The sequence below is a fragment of the Notamacropus eugenii genome, chromosome 1 (genome assembly GCF_028372415.1).
Source record: "Notamacropus eugenii isolate mMacEug1 chromosome 1, mMacEug1.pri_v2, whole genome shotgun sequence".
In the NCBI taxonomy this organism is placed as follows: Eukaryota; Metazoa; Chordata; class Mammalia; order Diprotodontia; family Macropodidae; genus Notamacropus; species Notamacropus eugenii.
In genome coordinates, this window is record NC_092872.1 from 61,653,059 (window position 1) to 61,671,013 (window position 17,955).

At 37.4% G+C, this 17,955-nt stretch overlaps 1 long non-coding RNA gene across 1 annotated transcript in view; it reads left to right on the forward strand.

Annotated features, from left to right (window-relative positions):
- The first annotated feature begins 12,620 nt into the window (after positions 1-12,620).
- The window catches only part of LOC140522819 (uncharacterized), a 79,287-nt gene continuing 73,952 nt past the window's right edge, over positions 12,621-17,955 (forward strand). Inside the window, exon 1 of the long non-coding RNA XR_011973362.1 lies at positions 12,621-12,679. This is a non-coding gene — a long non-coding RNA (uncharacterized lncRNA). The remainder of the gene's footprint in view (positions 12,680-17,955) is intronic.

Consider the following 17,955-nt stretch of genomic DNA (forward strand, 5'->3'; position numbering starts at 1 on the left):
GGTGGGGCAGCCTCCAGAGGAAGAGAAGAGAGACAGGATGATAAGGAAGGGGATTAGTTAATCTGAATTTTTTTGTCTATGAGTATATGTACTAGAGGCAACAAGAACATAGGTCATAAATAGTAAGCCAGCAGGAACAGGATCAAAGACCAAGGATTACTGGGTTGATCATTTCTTGGCTGCTTTAGCTGAGTCTAGCACTAGCCACACCCCCTCATTCAATTTAATGAGTTGTAGTTGCTATCTCAGATACCAGTAGATTGAGAAGTTAATGCTACTTATCCTAGGACAACATCCTGTCATCATAATCTCTTTGTTTGCCTTTCTCTGTGTCTCTTTAGCCTTCACATCTGACAACATTTCACTCTTACAGGTTCAACCCTACCCGAGGCTCTAGGATCAATTTTAGCTTCAGAAAGAAAGAATTTAAGGGCCAGTAGCTCAGTACATCAGTGCCTAGTCAGGCTTTTTGGCAGATCAATCAATAAACATTAATCAGTTAATCAACAAACATTTACTAAGTGCCTCCTATGTACCAGTTACTGTGTTTTAAGTGCTGGGGATGCAAAAAGAGGTAAAAGAAGGTCTCCATCCTCAAGAAGCTCACAATCTAATGAATAAATAATAGTAGTGATTAATAACAATATTAAATGATAATAAAAGATCCTGCTATAACTCTGGATTCTGGTTTGAGTTGCTGGACTTGTAACCACTGATTAAGTCCCTACCTTTTACACTAGTTTCAGTAATGAAGTTCTTATTTTGGTCCCTCATATGTGAGTTCCTGCCCATGTATTTATGTTATCTCAACTGGACCCTCACTACAGATAGACTCTTCTCTAAAAGATTCCCCACAATAGCTGTTCTAAACTTTTTCTTCTTTTCTTTAAGCCTCCTCTGCCAGAGTAAGAAGACAGGGGCTAAAATCTCAGCTCTTGCATTGAGAATCTGTGTATCCATGACCAAATGACCTTTCTGAGTCTTTTTCTTCTGCAGTAATACATGATTCGTGGAATCTTAACAGTGGAAAAGAACCTAAAAGATCATCTGATCTCCCTGGTTTCCTTTAAGTCCCAACTAAAATCTCACTTTCTGTGGGAAGCCTTTTTCAACCTGTCTTTTATTTCAGTGCCTTCCCTCTATTAATTGTTTTCTGTTTTTTTGTAGGAAATTTTGTATTACCTCCATTTTGTATTGATAGCACTTAGCATAGTGCCTGGCACATAGCAGGTGCTTAATAAATGTTTATTGATTGATTGATCTAGTCTGACCCACACCTGAATAAGAACACCATACCAAACAATAGGTTACCAAGCCTTTTCTTGAAGATCTATATTGAGGGGGAAGGGATGACTCTTACATGGCCCATATAGATGGTCCATTTCATTTTTTAAATAATTAATTTATTTGTTTTCAGTTTTCAACAATCACTTCCATAAGTTTTAAATTTTCTCCCTCTCCCTCCCCAAGATGACATACAATCTTATATGGGTTCTACACATACATTCCTATTAAACACATTTTCACATTAGTCATGCTGCATAGAAGAATTAAAATGAATGGAAGAAACCATGAGAAAGACCAAAACAAAACAAAACAAAAGAGATAATAGTCTGCTTTATTCTGTGTTCTGACTCTATAGTTCTGTCTCTGAATGTGGATGGCATTTTGAATCATGAGTCCTTTGAAAATGTTTTAAGTCCTTGCATTGCTGGTGAAGGACTATGTCCTCACACACTGTGACTGTTACTGTGTACTGTGTACTGTGTACTGTGTACTGTGACTGGTTCTACTCACTTCACTCAGCATCAGTTCATATAAATCTTTCCAGGTTTTTCTGAAGTCCTCCTGTTTATCATTTGTTAAAGTACGACAGTATTCCATTACATTCGTATGCTACACCTTAGTTAGACACTTCCCAATTGATGGACATCCCCTTGATTTCCAGTTTTTGGCCACTACAAAAAGAGCTGCTATAAATATTTTTGTACATGGTCCATTCCATTTTTGGATGGTTCTAATAATTTTCAAGTTTTTCCTTAAATTAAGCCTAAATCTTCTACTTAACAATTTCTCCACAATGCTCTGCCACTAACAAAGTCTCATCCCCTTTCCATTTAACACCCCTTCAAATACTTTGAGGATCCTTATCATGCTCACCTAAGTCTTTTGGGGCTTAACATTCCCAGGTCATTTAAAGAACTCCCATGTGGCGTGATCTTGAGTCCTATCAACATTCCAGTTCTCTTCCTTTGAACCTTCTCTAGATTACGAATATCCTCCTTAAAATGTGGAGCCCCAAACAGAACACACTCCAGATGTTGTCTGATGAGGGCAGAATACAGGGGTACTTTTACCCTATTTGTCCTGAGCAACATATGCCTCTCTTAATGTATACCCTAAGATCACACGAGCTTTGTTCAGCTACCATATAATACTACTATATCACATTGCGCTTGCAATCCACTAAAAACAAATCCTTTTTACCTGAACTCATGTCTAGCCATGCCTCATGAACTTAGTTGTAAAAGTTTTCATTTATTCCCTATTAGATCTGACCCAATGTCCCAACATTCTAATGAGAGACTCGTCATTCAAACCCATGGACCTAGTCTAAATGTATCTTAAATGAGGAAAGGAAGAAAGCACTTATATAGCACTTGCTCTTATTATGCACCAGGTACTATAAAGCACATTTTTTTTTTACAAATACTATCTCATTTGATATTCACAATAAGCCTATGAGGTAGGTACTGTTATCATACCTATTTTACAGTTTAGAAAACTGAGGCAAAATGACTTGTCTAAGGTCACACAGCTAGTAAGTGTGTGAAGTTGGATTTGAATTCATGTCTTTCTAACTCCAGGCTCAGCACTCTGTGTACCATGCCACCTACTTGCCTCTAAGTCCATAGATCTTCATGGATATTGCTGTTAGGATGGATGCTTGCAGAACATCCTTTGCAAGCCCAATAATAATAAAAATAGCTAATGTTTATTAAACAAATCCCCTTAATAAAAGGATTTGATCTGTGAAGTTTGGATTCAGTCAAAGGGCCACACTTGAGGACCTAGAATGTCACATGTGGCCTTGAGTCTGCAGGTTCCCCCACCTCTGAATAGTACTTACTATGTGCCAGGCACTCCGCTAAGCACTTTAAGCATTATTTCATTTGATCCTCACAACAACTCTAAGAGGGAGGTGTTATTATTATCCTCATTTTACTAGTTTAGGAAGCTGTAGCAGATAGAGGTTAAATGACTCACCCAAGGTCACCCAACTAGGAAGATTCTGAAACAGCATTTGAACTGAGATTTTCTTGACTCCAGGTCCAGCATGCTATCCACTGCACTACCTAACTGCCTCTGAGTCCACAGATCTTCCTGGATATTCCCTTTAGGATGGACTCTTACAGTGATACCCTACGTGATCCCAACACAGAAAACTGCCAGGTAGGGCTAGACAAAAATCTTAGCTGTTATATCAGTCAATGAACTAATCAATAAATATGTATTAAGTACCTACTATGTGCCAGGCACTGTTCTAAACACTGGAAATACTAAGACAGAAATAAACCAGTTCCTGCTCTCAAGGAATCTATATTCTCTTGGGGGAGCCAACATGTATAACACATCAGTATATGAAGAAAAAATACAAAGCTGATACAAGGTAGATGGGGAGGCAGGATACAAGCAGTTGGGAGAAAGCAAGAAGAAGGTGGTGCTTGAGCTGTATCTTGAAGGAAGTGAGAGATTCCCTGAGGTATTGGTGAGGACAGAGAGTACATTTCAGGCAGGAGATCATCCAGGGTGAAGGCACAGAAATAAGAGATAGGATGCCATGTGAAAGAAACAGAGAGAAGGCCAATCAACCAGGGTCACAGCTGTATAATGAGTAATGGATACATGAATCATGGAATCCATCTGGTCACTGGTTCCTGGAAAGCATAAAGTGCAGGAAAAAAAAAGCCCAGATCTGTTCTTCAGTCAGTCGTCCAATAAATGTTTATGGCAGGCGCTGTGCTGAGTGGTGGAGATGTAAGACAGCAGAAAAACAAAAGCACACACACACACACACACAACAGCCCATGTTCTCAAGGCACATAGAGGAATAACTCCCACACCTAATATACTTTATCATTTACAAAGCACTGTGCCCCAAACCGCCTTGCTGGGTAAGTAGTATGGCTACAATCACTATTTTACCAATGATGAACCCAAAGACTAGAGAGTGAAGTGACTTCCATGTGGAAGCCAAGTTACAGACACAAGAAAAACCACCAATAGAGAGCACATGTCCAAAAGGGCTTGTTTCACAACTTGTTTCACTTCCACTCCGCAACCCAGAGGTTGTGACTGGTAAGCAGTAGAATCCAGACTCATGTCTCCTGCCACCCAGGTGAATGCTCTTAATGGAACTTGAGATGAGATCGTCCATTCCTTCTTTGCCCATCCTCCTGCCTAGTGCATCTCCCCAATCCCCCTCAGCCTCACTCCAAGCTTCTCTTATTTCCACTCAGTTACTTCTAGTGAGATAAGACAGATTTTTCCCCAGGGCCTGAATTAATGTACAGAAAGTTTGTTGTGAAGAGAAATACAGTATGTTAACTTGGAGGGAACTAGTTGCAGAAATCATGGAAAGCACTGAACTTTCCAATTCTTGCCTTCCCACATCCCTGACTCCCTTCTCCAATCTTTCAAGGCCTAGTTCCAGTCCTCTCCTTTCCAAGAATCTTCCTTGATCACACCAGTCCATGGTGATCTGTTTTCTCTGAACTGCTGCATAATTTATTTGTGCTCATTTACGTTTGTATACTTCTCTGTGTGGTCTTATTTCTTAATTATTTTGTAGATCTTCTCTCCCCATGCTCTATTGGGACAAGGACCCTATTTTATTTATTTTTGCATCTTTGTATCATATATTGTACCTTGAGCGATACATAGATGCTTTCAAAAATGTATACATATAGAAACATATATACCAACACATAATCTTAATATATCGAATTTCTAGGTATGTTATACTATGTAAGCCCAATGTCAAATACACACACATACATATACATAATACACATACCTACATATACCTATATATACACACATATTTATGTGCATATATGTACACATACAGATATAGATATAGGCAGCTAGGTGGCACAGTGCTGGGCCTGGAGTCAGGAAGATCTGAGTTCAAATCTGTCCTCAGAACTTATAAGCCCTGGGACTCTGGGCAAGTCATTTAACCTGGTTACCTCAATTTCTTCATCTGTAAAATAAGCTGGAAAAGGAAATGGCAAAACATTCCAGTAGCTTTGCCAAGAAAACCCCAAATGAGGTCGCAGAGTCAGACAGGACTGTGAAACAAGCCTTTTGGACATGTGCTCTCTATTGGTGGTTTTTCTTGTGTCTGTAGCTTGTCTTCCATGTGTTGTGTGTTATTAGCTGGATTGCACTACAAACTTCCTGAGACATTTGGTGTAATAACAATAACAGCAAGCATTTTTATGATTCTTTAAAGTTTTTGGAGCACTTCATATATGTTAACTTATTTGATTATGGAGAAGATTTAAAGACTGAACAACAACGATTGTATCACAAGGTTAGCAACAGTTGTGTTCTTGACGATGTCTTCTGGCCAATCCCTGCTCCTTAAGTCATGTTTCCATAAGAAGCCAGGGGACCTTGACAATGAGGTCCTTCTTCTTAATACCAGTTGGTCACAATTAAGGACTGACAAAATATATTTGAAATATTTATCACCTTCCTTTGTTTCTCTCCAAATTTATTTTTTTTCCAATTTTCATCAATCACTTCCATAAATTTTAAATTCTCTCCCCCTCCATTCCTCCTCTCTCCCCACAATCTTTTATGAGTCTACGTATATATTTTTATTAAATACATTTTCACATTAGTCATGTTGCATAGAAGAATTGAAAGGAATGGGAGAAACTATGAGAAAAAAACAAAACCAAACATGGCAAAATAAAAAATGGTCTGCTTCATTCTGCATTCTGATTCCATTATTCTTTCTCTGGATGTGGATGGCCTTTTACATCAAGAGTCCTTTGGAAATGTTTTAGGTCTTTGCATTGCTGTGAGGGACTAAGTCTATCAGAAACAATCGTCAAACACTGTGACTGTTACTGGGTATGATGTTCTCCTGGTTCTGCTCATTTCACTCAGCATCAGTTCATATAAGTCTGTCCAGGTTTTTCTGAAGTCTGCCTGTTCATCATTTCTCATAGCACCATAGTATCCCATTACATTCATATACTACAACTTGTTCAGCCATTCCCCAATTGATGATCATCCCTTTGATTTCCAGTTTTTGGCTACCACAAAAAGAGCTGCTATAAATATTTTTGTACATGGGGGACCTTTTCCCATTTTCATGATCTCTTTGGGATACAACCCTAGAAGTGGTATTGTTGGGTCAAAGGGTATGTACATTTTTATAGCCCTTTGGGCATAGTTCTAAATTGTTCTCCAGAATGGTTGGTTCAGCTCACAGTTCTACCAACAATGAATTAGTGTTCTAACTCTCCCATATCTTCTTCAACATTTATCATTTGCCTGTTTTGTCATGTTAGCCAATCTGACAGGATGTGATGTGGTACCTCAGAGTTGTTTTGATTTGTATCTCTCTAATCAATAGTGATTTAGAACATTTTTTTAATATGACTATAGATAACTTTAATTTCTTCCTCTGAAAGCTGTCTGTTCATATCCTTTGACCATTTATCAATTGGGAAACGGCTTGTATTCTTGTAAATTTGACTCAGTTTTCTATATGCTTTAGAAATGAGGTCTTTATTATAGACACTAGTTGTAAAAATTCTTTCCCAGCTTTCTGCTTCCCTCCTAATCTTGGTTGCATTGAGTTTGTTTGTGCAAAATCCTTTCAATTTAATGTAACCAAAATGATCAATTTTTGCATTTCATAATGTTCTCTATCTCTTGTTTGGTTGTAAGATCCTCTATTCCCCATAAATCTGACAAATAAACTATTCCTTGCTCTCCTAATTTGTTTATAGTATCAGCCTTTATACCTACATTGTGTACCCATTTGGACTTTATGCTGGTTTACGGTGTCTGGCATTGGTCTATGCACAGTTTCTGCCACACTGTTATCCAGTTTTCCCAGCAGTTTTTGTCAAACAGTAAGTTCTTGTCCCAGAAGCTGGTCACCTTCTTCCTTTTAGCATGTGTGTGGGGAAATCTGATTTGGTTAGGGCATATCTAATCAATTGATCTTTCCTAGTTTAATCTTATGGATGCTCATTTATCATTTTTTATCCCTTTCTTTAAAACTGAACTCCCTTTTTCTGAGTGAAGCAATATTTATAATGAAACACCATTTAAATAATAGAAATGGATGAAATTTGTTACCAATCATTGCTTAAATGTGAGAAATGAAATAAAATATATTTCTAAGGACATATATGAGTAGAAGCAGAGATAGGCTATTTGCAACAAGAATGAGGGGCAATAAGGGAAGCTAGGTGGTGCAGTGAATGGAACATTGTCCTGGGAGTCAGGAGGACCTGAGTTCTTATCCGGCCTCTGACACTAGCTGTGTGATGTTGGGCAAGTTATTTAACCCCAATTAACTTGCCTCCCCCCCCCCACAAAGGAGAAAAAGGAGAATTAGAGGCAACAAATAGACACAGTGGTCCCATGCCATCCTTAAAATACAAAAAGAATAAGACGAGGTCCTTATTATGTATGGTGAGGACATCTGTAGAGGATATATGAAACAATAAGGTAAAAGTCATAAATAGAGATGTGCCGGTAAATGTTTAACAATCAGCCCTCAGAGGTTGAAGGGGGGCGAGGGGAGATGCACAGTACACTTTTAAATTTAATTCTCGTTGTTAATATTTTCTCTGTCTGTTTCTTAGGTCTAAATAATCAATAAAGCAATATGTTAAGCTCTAATATGTAGTGTTTGTAAATTACTTCCAAGATGTAAATGCTGTCCCTAAAAATTTAACAATTAAGCTGTCTCCAGCATATACAGTCCTGTAAAGAATGAGAAGGTGTGGCAGGGTTGTGATCAGAGTAGGAGGTGCCCACCCACTTCAAGAAAATCAGCAATTATTGTAAGTATGATATTGGTCTGAAGAGATGTACCTCTTACGGGAAACTTTTTTAATGGGGAATAAAATATGTGAATACACTGAAGATAATAGCCATTCTAGGAAGTACACAAATTTTATTTGAGCCACATATAGGAAAACATGTGGCCTGCATTTGAACCAATATGGAACTCAAAGTTGGAAAAAATTACAATGTTTTTTTGTTATTAATTCGATAGTCACGCACTATGCTAAGGAGTAAGGATGTTAAGACAAAAGTGAAACAATCCCTGCCTTCAAGGAACTTACCTTGGGTGGCAAGAGGTCATTGATAACACACACACACACACACACACACACACACACGTTAAAGCATATAGCTTCTCATCATCAATTGGTTTGCAAAAGTTGGAGTCTCTAGGCAGCACTTGATATAGAGTAAAAAAAATTCCAAGGGTAAGTATTTTTGTTGTTGTTTTTGTTTTATTAAATAAATCAATTCCCTATGAACCTCAATGACATTTCTAATTGCCTCAAGATGTTGAGTATTTTAAGCATGTTGTAAAATCCCAGCATGCAGACCAAACAAAGCTCATTAGCTAGTACTACACCATGGAGGTTTAATTTTAAAATATATTAAATACAAAAGCTCATTGCAAGGCAATATTATGCCTTCATGTGAAACCCACTAGCATCATAAGAAAAAGCAAAAATAAGTATTATTCATTTTATTTTTATTATATATTATTATTAAAAATAAGCTCATTACTCTGATATACTTTGGATCTCTTGAGTTTGGCTTGGGAGGAGGGGTACACACATAAAGGACTGGTAAAAGTACTGAGTGGCATCTAGGTTTCCATTTAGGCTCTGCTGTTAGCTTGTATGACCTTGATCAAGTCACTTACTTTTCTTTCTCTAGACTTGAATTTTCTCATCAGTAAAAATGAGTGAGTTGGACTCAATGATTGCTTACTTTCATTTCCATCTCCGATATGTTGTATTCTAAGATCCCTTTCACATTCTGTGTTCTACTGTCGTGTCCCTTCTAGGTCTAAACTGCTATACTCTAAGGATGTAGTGGGATAGGACTCAGAGGAGAAAGAGAGGAAAGAAACTCAGAGCAGGGGTATGCTACAGACAGCTTGAACTGTCTCACTAAAGACTATTGTTAAATTTTCAATGTGAACATCCCTGCTTGGAACTAAGAAATACTTATGAGAATTTTTCCTGAAGGGGACACTTTCTCTAAGGAAGCAACTGTTTATGCTCCAATAAACAACTGATATGGATCCCCAGCTGTGATCATATGGGATAGATAAGCCAGTAAAGATCAAAGTAAGAAGATACAAGTAGTAGTGGTTGATGACTTTGTTTAGGCTTATTGAATCAGTTACTTGTTAACCCAATCATAACCATAGAAGAAAAAGGCTATCTTCAGGGACCATGTATCCAACATAGGAACCATCTAAGACTAACAACTGTTAGCTACTTCTGGTAATCTAACTGGGCAAAACTGACATTCTCAGAAAACATAGTTAAAGATTATGAAGTTTCAGGAGAGAAACTGAAGGATTTAAGAGCATAGGTGATGTTTTCATCACTCTTACCAAAATAAGGTAAAGGAAGAGAAGAGAAAGGTAGATTTGGGATATGAACAGCTGGTCAAGAAGAGTGTGTTTGGATTAGCAGGATTCTTTTATAAAAACCTGGAGAAGCTTACATGAACTGATAAAAGTGAAGTGAGTAGAATTGGGACAACATTGCACACAGTAACAGCAACGTTCAACGATAATCAGTTGTGACTATTCTCAGTAATATCAAGATCTAAGACAATTCCAAAGGAATTATGATGAAAAATGCCATCCTCCCCCAGAGAAAGAACTGATAGAGTCTGGATGCAGGTTGAAACACACATTTTTACTTTATTTATTTCTGGGTGACTTTTTTTTTGGTCTGTGTTTTATTTCACAACATGACTATTATGGAAATGTGTTTTACATGACTGCACATATATGACCTATATCAAATTGCTTGCCTCCTTACTGAGAGAAGAGGGTAGAGAGGGGGAGAAATTGGTGCTCAAAATTTTTTTTAAATGTACGTTAAATGTTTTTACATGTAACTGGAAAAAAATAAAATATATATTCTAAAAGAGAATGGGATTTAGATTACCTATTAAAATGTAGGAAAGATGTGTTCTTATCCAGAAATGGAGTAAACTTCAAAATGGCTGGTAAAAAGAAGTACTTGCCTGAAGTCTTACAAATTTAACAAAAAATGAAAAGAAAGAAGAAAAAAGAAAAAACACTCTCTCAAACTAGATACCTTAGAGAGAAGCTATAATGTAGAAAGAACAGTGTTAGAGATGCTGGGGAATTCATAACAGGGAAAAAAAGAAACTAAACAAGGAGCAAAAACAAAACCTACTGCCTCAAGTGTCTATTCACAAATGCAGACGGTATGGGTAACAACTAAGAACTAGAACTAGAAATTCTAACCCAAAGAGGAAAGTTTGACAACAAAAGTATTACTGAGATTGGTTGGATAGAATTCACATATACATTGAATATGAGAATTGAAAAGTGTGTCTTATTTGAAAGACACAAGATAGGCAAAGAGTGAGTATTTAGAATGGTATTGTATAATATTAAGAAGATAAATGCATGTTAGGAAATTCAAGGAGGTATTGTATATTAAGAAAACAGATTCATGTTAGGAAACGAGCAGACCAGAAGGGGAAATGTAGTGGACAATATTTGGGCAAAAATCTTCTGAGGCAAAAACTGAAGTAATATTGTCATTCATATATACATACACACGTACACACACACACATACATACATACACATATATATACTGTGTCCCAAAAGTCTTAGTGCAATTTTGTTTTAATAATAGCTCTCTTTAATAACAAAATTGATTTATATGTAATATATATGTAATCACATGTGCATATTATATGTGTAATGTATTATACATGAATATAATATATTCATAGCAGTGAAAAAACACCTTCTAAGGTAGTCAGTTTCCTAAGACTTCATAATTTTTAACTATGTGTTTTATACATACATAATACATATATGTGTGTATATAGGCACACCATACATATATGTGTATATACGTATATGTGTGTGTGCATCTATATCTATCTGTATCTCTATCTGAAAAAGACTACCTAGAAAGAAAAAAAGGAACTAGATGAGGAATTCTGTGGAAAGATCACTACGTTTTACAATATGTTTCAGGGAGAGACAAATCAGGCACAGTTTGACCTGCACCCTAGTTTTTCAGAGAGTAGATTTCAAAAGATTCAATGACAGTTAAGATCCCATGGCCCCCATTTCTAGAAGGAAGTGATGAGAAATAAGAATGAAAAACCATTTTGATTTAGAGAAAAGAGAAAAGTTGTTTGGAGATCCTATCTTTACTCTCTACAGCTGAAAGGGACCTTAGTGCTCTCTTTTCCTCCCTTCCTTCAGTGGCCAGTTAGTCCAATCCATACCTGAATAATCATCTTCTCTTCTGCAGTCTACCCACAAGTAGATTGTTAAAGGTCATCCAGCCTTGCTTGAAGACTTCTAAAGAAGGGGGAGCCTTATTCCCCCAAGACCATCCATTTTCCTTTTAGATAGTTCTAATTTTTAGGAAGTTTTTCCTCATGTCTCAATTTGTCTTTTTGTACTTCCTATCTGTTGTTCCTCATCCTGCCCTCTGGGGTAGAGAAGGACAAATCTAACCCTTTATTTGTTCCTTAATTCAAAGGCCATTTCTCTGTTCCGTATAGTCTTTGAATCCAATCAACATACTGAGACTTCATCTTATATTTTGGGGGGATAAGAAGGAGGGGGAATGACCCACCTTGTCTGAATCAGCTCCATTTCCACGAATTTGTTGAGTTCAATAGTACAAGGCAGAAGCATTAATTGCATGTACCCGAGATAACATGGCAAGGAGAGGTGGAGAAACATGATGATGAAGGAAGGGCCTGGTAAGAACAGGCTCTCCAGACAGTGGGCCTTTGGTGGGTATTAAATGTGGTGCCAGGGTTAAGTTTTAGATGAAAGTGCTTTCAGGAGCTCTTTGGGCGGCTGGCATGTGGTAAAGCCAAGAATAGTTCTTTGATCTCTTAATTGGCCCTTATGCCACACAGAAGTCCCCCACAGCTCTGTAGTTATCCCTCCACCCCTCCATCTGCATTCATTTTACCTTCTACATTGTTTCTTCCTAGTAGCAGCCCAGTTTCATGCTTTAGAGAGAATGTGGATATGATAAAATTACATAATAATAATAATAATACAAAATAATATAATTTGCAAAGAACTTTACAATTTACCAAGAGCTTTACATGCCTTTATTCATTTGATTCTCACAAACCCCTTGCAAGGTAATTATCCCCATTTTACAAATAACAATAGTAACTTTGTGTGGAATTCTAGATTTAAAAGTTAGGAGAAGTGGATAGAGAACTGTATTTGGAGCCAGAAGGACCTGGCATCAAATCTTGTCTCTGACATAACTGGTTGTCATGGAAATTCTCAATGTTCTAGACAACACTCCAAGACCATCCTCTGCGGAGAATGTCCCACCTTGAATTGGTAAGCAGCAGTTTCCTCAGTAGGAGCTCCATAGGCTAATGACCAGGGGCAGCCTGTTAGCTTCCCGTGCCTCAGTTTTCTCATATGTAAAAGGGAGCAGGAATTTATCCTGTAAGATCCCCTTTTACTTCTTGATTTTATGAAGTTTGTGAGGGAAGTAATGCAAATATTATCTATCCCATTGCAGAGATGAGGAAACCAAAGTTCCGAGGGATGAAAGGGCTTAGCTCATGCACATGACTGGCAAGTGGTAGATCCTAGACTCAAAGTCTGGGTCTTCTGAGACAAGTCCCTTGTTGCTTACATTGTAGCACACTCAGACATGAAAATCAGGCTACCACTGCTGTTGCAGTGGTTTTTCCTGGGTTCTCAGAGGGCCATGACATCAAGAAAGTGATAGATACCATGACTTGCAAGTGAATTGGATTTAAGTGAGGCAAGGCTGTACAAAGTCACCAGCCTGACTTTCTCCTCTGGAGCCTCTGGGTTCAGTGACCAGATATAAATCAGGATGCCTGGAGATGCGCCCCCCCCCCCCCTACAGAGCACTAAGACTTTTGGGAACATCCTGTGTATGAATTAGTCTCCAGACAATTTCATTTTCCAGTAAGCCCAAGAACACATCACAGAAATAACTCTTGAGGCAGCTAGGTGGCACATTGAATACAGAACCCGCCCTGGAGTCAGGACGACCTGAATTCAAATCTGTCCTGAAACACTTTTCACTTACTAGCAGTGTGACCCACTGCAAGTCAATTAACACCAATTGTCTCACCAAAAAAAAAAAAAAAAGAAAAAAAAAGAAAAAATAACACTCATAGACTCTTTACATTGTAATCTCAGCTTTGTCACTTCCTAGTTGTACAAGTCAGTTTGCCTCAGTTTCCTCACTATAAAAATGAAGGAATGAATGATTTGAGCAGTTTTTCAAAGGTTACTTCCCACTCCAAGCATCTACAAGTCTATACAATAGTGAAATGAAGGACTTTTAGTGGGAAATCCCTAGCCATGTGACCTGGAATACTTGTCAAAGGTGGGGGGAGAGGAAAAGGAAAAGGAAGATGGATACATGTGCAGATAGAAAGATTAAGGGGAGGGAGGGAAGGAGATAGCTGAATATAGGGTGGATAGGAGTAGGTAAGATGTGATAGCAGAGGAGACAGGGAAGTATAAACAAGAGATATCACAAATATAAAATCGACAATACTCAGCAATAAATTGGATGGGGGGGCACTGAGAGAAAATGAGGAGTGGAGGATGACATATTTTTATTCTAGGATAGAGGATTTAATTTTGAGAATCAACATGATCAAAATTAATGAGAAAGAAAGGTGAAGGGAGAGAGAGAAGAAAGAAAGATAGAAAGGAAGGAAGAAACAAAAAGAGAAAGGAAGAGAGAAAATAAGACCGAAAGAAATATGTGGGGTGGGTGGAGTGTGTGTGTGTGTGTGTGTGTGTGTGTGTGTGTGTGTGTGTGTGTGTGTGTGTAAGAGAGAGAGAGACAGAGACAGAGACAGAGACAGAGAGACAGAGAGAAGAAAATAGAAAGGCAGAAGAGAAAACAAAAAGGATGTGAGTGAATAGAGGAAGAGGAAATGGAGAATTTCCATCCCTCAATCAAGAACATGAACTAAAATAGCAATAGAGCTCTGCGTAAGAAATTGTAATAATTGACTGAAATAGCTGGAAAAGAGAGGTGAAAGATTGGGAGTAACAGTAACTCTTCTGAGTGAGAGAAGATGAGGAAAAAGATAATTTTAAATTTAAAGGGAGCCCTTTGAAAAACTAGAACGAGAGGCTGAAAAGGGCCAGCACATGTGTGTGTACACATGCACACACACACACATACAATCACTCAAGTTAGTTCATGCAGTCCCATCCCATCATTGGGAAAGTAAGGAAACTGAAGCTCAGTGAGGGAAAAGAATTTATCCACGACCATGTGCAGGAAGTTAATGACAGAGCTGAGATGGCAACGTTAAGTTTTGAAGAAACCAGAGAGCTGGAAGGAAGCTTAGAGAACATCCAGTCCACACCAGGGTCCCCCACTACCTCCACCTTCTCATTTTACAAAGGAGGAAACAGGCCAAGAGAAGTGAGGATCTTCTGAGTTGTAAATCAGTTGCAGAACAGAGACTGGAACCCAGGTCCTCCCACTCCAGAGTTAATGGTCTTTCTATTGTACTACACTATGTGAGACAATAAGAGTGTAGTAATGGACCTTTGAAGACGTGGCTACCTCGACAATTGTATAATAGAAAGGGTGCATTGTTTTAGTTGAGTGGAAAATGTATTGTTAGTGGAAAGGGTGTTGAAATGGAATCAGAAAGCTTGGAATGAAACTCTGGTTCTGCTACTTAATAGTTATGTGAATGGATGGGTCTTAAAAATCATTTCATTCCTCCATGTTTCAGTTTCTTCATCTATAAAATGGACATAATAATACTTAACTCTCACTTAATAGGTAATTGTGAGGATCAAGTAATATAATGTTTTTTAAACAAGCATTTACTTTTTTCCCCAAATTTATTAATTTATTTGTTTACATTTTTCAACAATCACTTCCATAAGTTCTAAATTTCCCCCCCCCTCCCCAAGACAGTATACAATCTTATATGAGTTCTACACATACATTCCTATTAAATGCATTTTCTCATTAGCAGTGTTGCACAGAAGAATTGAAAAGAATGAGAGAAACCATGAGAAAAACAAAACAAAACAAAGGAGAAAATAGCCTGCTTCATTCTGCGTTCCAACTCCATACTTCTTTCTCTGGATGCAGATGGCATTTGGCATCATGAGTCCTTTGGAAATGTTTTAGATCCTTGTATTTCTGTGAAGAGCTAAGTCTATCAAAAACAGTCTTCACACACTATAGTTGTTACTGTGTATAATGTTCCCCTGGCTCTGCTCACTTCCTTCAGCATCAGTTCATACAAGTCTTTACAGGTTTTTCTGAAGTCTGCTTGTTCGTCATTTCTTATAGTACAATAGTATTTCATTACATTCATATACCATAACTTGTTCAGCCATACCCCAATTGATGGGCATCCCCTCAAGTTCCAGTTCTTGGCCACCACAAAAAGAGCTTCTATAGATATTTTTGTGCATGTGGGTCCTTTTCCTATTTTTATGATCTCTTTAGTATACAGCCCTAAAAGCAGTATTACTGGTCAAAGGGTATACACATTTTTGTAGCCCTTTGGGCATAGTTCAAAATTGCTCTCCAGAATAGTTGGATCACCTCACAGCTCCACCAACAATGAATTAGTGTTCCAACTCTCCCACATCTCCAACATTTATCATTTTCCTGTTTCGTCATGTTAGCCAATCTGACAGGGTGTGATGTGGCACCTCAGAGTTGTTTTGATTTGCATCTCTCTAATCAATAGTGGTTTAGAACATTAGCTTTAATTTCTTCCTCTGAAAACTGCCTGTTCATATCCTTTGACCACTTATCAGTTCGGGAATGGCTTGTATTCTTGTACATTTGACTCAGTTCTCTATGTTTTAGAAATGAGGCCTTTATCACAGACACTAGTTGTAAAAATTCTTTCCCAGTTTTTTGCTTCCCTTCAAATGTTGGTTGCATTGGGTTTGTTTGTGCAAAATCCTTTCAATTTAATGTAATCAAAGTTGTCCATTTTGTACTTCATAATGTTCTCTCTCTCTTGTTTGGTCATCATTTCCTCCATTCTCCATAAATCTGACAAATAAACTATTCTAGCTCCCGTAGTTTGTTTATAGTATCAGCCTTTAAACCTAGATCGTGTACCCATTTGGATTTTATTCTGGTATACAATGTCAGATATTGATCTGACACCAGTTTCCACCACATTATTTTCCAATTTTCCTAGCAGTTTTTGTCAAACAGTGAGTTCTTATCCCAAAAGCTGCAGTCCTTGGGTTTATCAAACAGTACACTGCTGTAGTCATTGACTGCTTTGTCTTATGTACCTAACCTATTCCATTGATCTCCCTTCTGTTTCTTAGACAGTATCAAATGGTTTTGATGATTGCTGCTTTATATTACAGTTTAAGATCTAGTATGGCTAGGCCACCTTCTCTAGCATTTCTTTTAATTAATTCTCTTGATATTCTGGACTTTTGTTCCTCCAGATGAATTTTGATCTTATTTTTCTAGCTCTATAAATAATTTTTTGGTAGTTTGATTGGTATGCACTGAATAAGTAAATTAATTTAGATAGAATTGTCATTTTTATTATATTGGCTCAGCCTACTCATGAGTAACTGCTGTTTTTCCAATTATTTAAATCTGACTTTAGCTGTGCAAAAAGTGTTTTGTAATTGTGTTCATATGGTCTCTGAGTTTGTTTTGGCAAGTAGACTTCCAAATATTTCATAGTGTCTACAGTAACTTTAAATGGGATTTTTCTTTCTCTCTCTTGCTATTGGGCTTTGTTAGTAATATATAGAAATGCAGATGATTTATGTGGTTTTATTCTGTATCCTGCAATTTTGCTAAAGTTGTTTTATTGTTTCAAGAAGTTTTTTACATGATTCTCTAGGATTCTCTATAATCATATCGTCTGCAAAGAGTGATATCTTAGTTTCTTCTTTGCCTATTCTAATTCCTTCTATTTCTTTTTCTTCTCTTATTTCTAAAGCTAACATTTTAGTACCATTAAATAAGCATTCATCAAGCTCCTACCATGTGCCAGGCACTTTGCTAAGCACTTTCTAGATATCTCATTTGATTTGCACAACAACCTTGGGATATAGATGCTATTATTACACCCATTTTACATTTGAGAAAAATGAGACAATGACACAGATTTCTGAGACTGTATTTGAATTCAAGTACTGGGCCACTTAACATATAAAGTGTTTTGAAAATTTTAAAGACCATATGCATGCCCAAAATATTTATTAATGGACCCATTCTCTACACAAGCTTTGTTTAATCACTTGGTTAGTTGGAATGAATCCTTGATTGATTATGGATCTCATCTAGGCTGATGAACTTTACCTCCCAGAAAGAAGAGAGAAAATTAGATTGCCTTTAAGAAATTATGTAAAACTTTTAGTGACCCAAAGCTTGAAACAAAGACCCATCTTTTTAACATCAGTATTTTTTTGGAGATATAATCTTAAAATACCACAGTCTCTGAAGAATTAAGTTGGGGGGGGGGGGTCACCCAAGAGACAATGCACAGTGTAGGATGACTGTGGATCATTTGTAACATTGTCATGCAACAGTTTCCCAAGAGAGTTAGTATAACATATATCATTAAGAAAGTGTATGATCAGGAAAG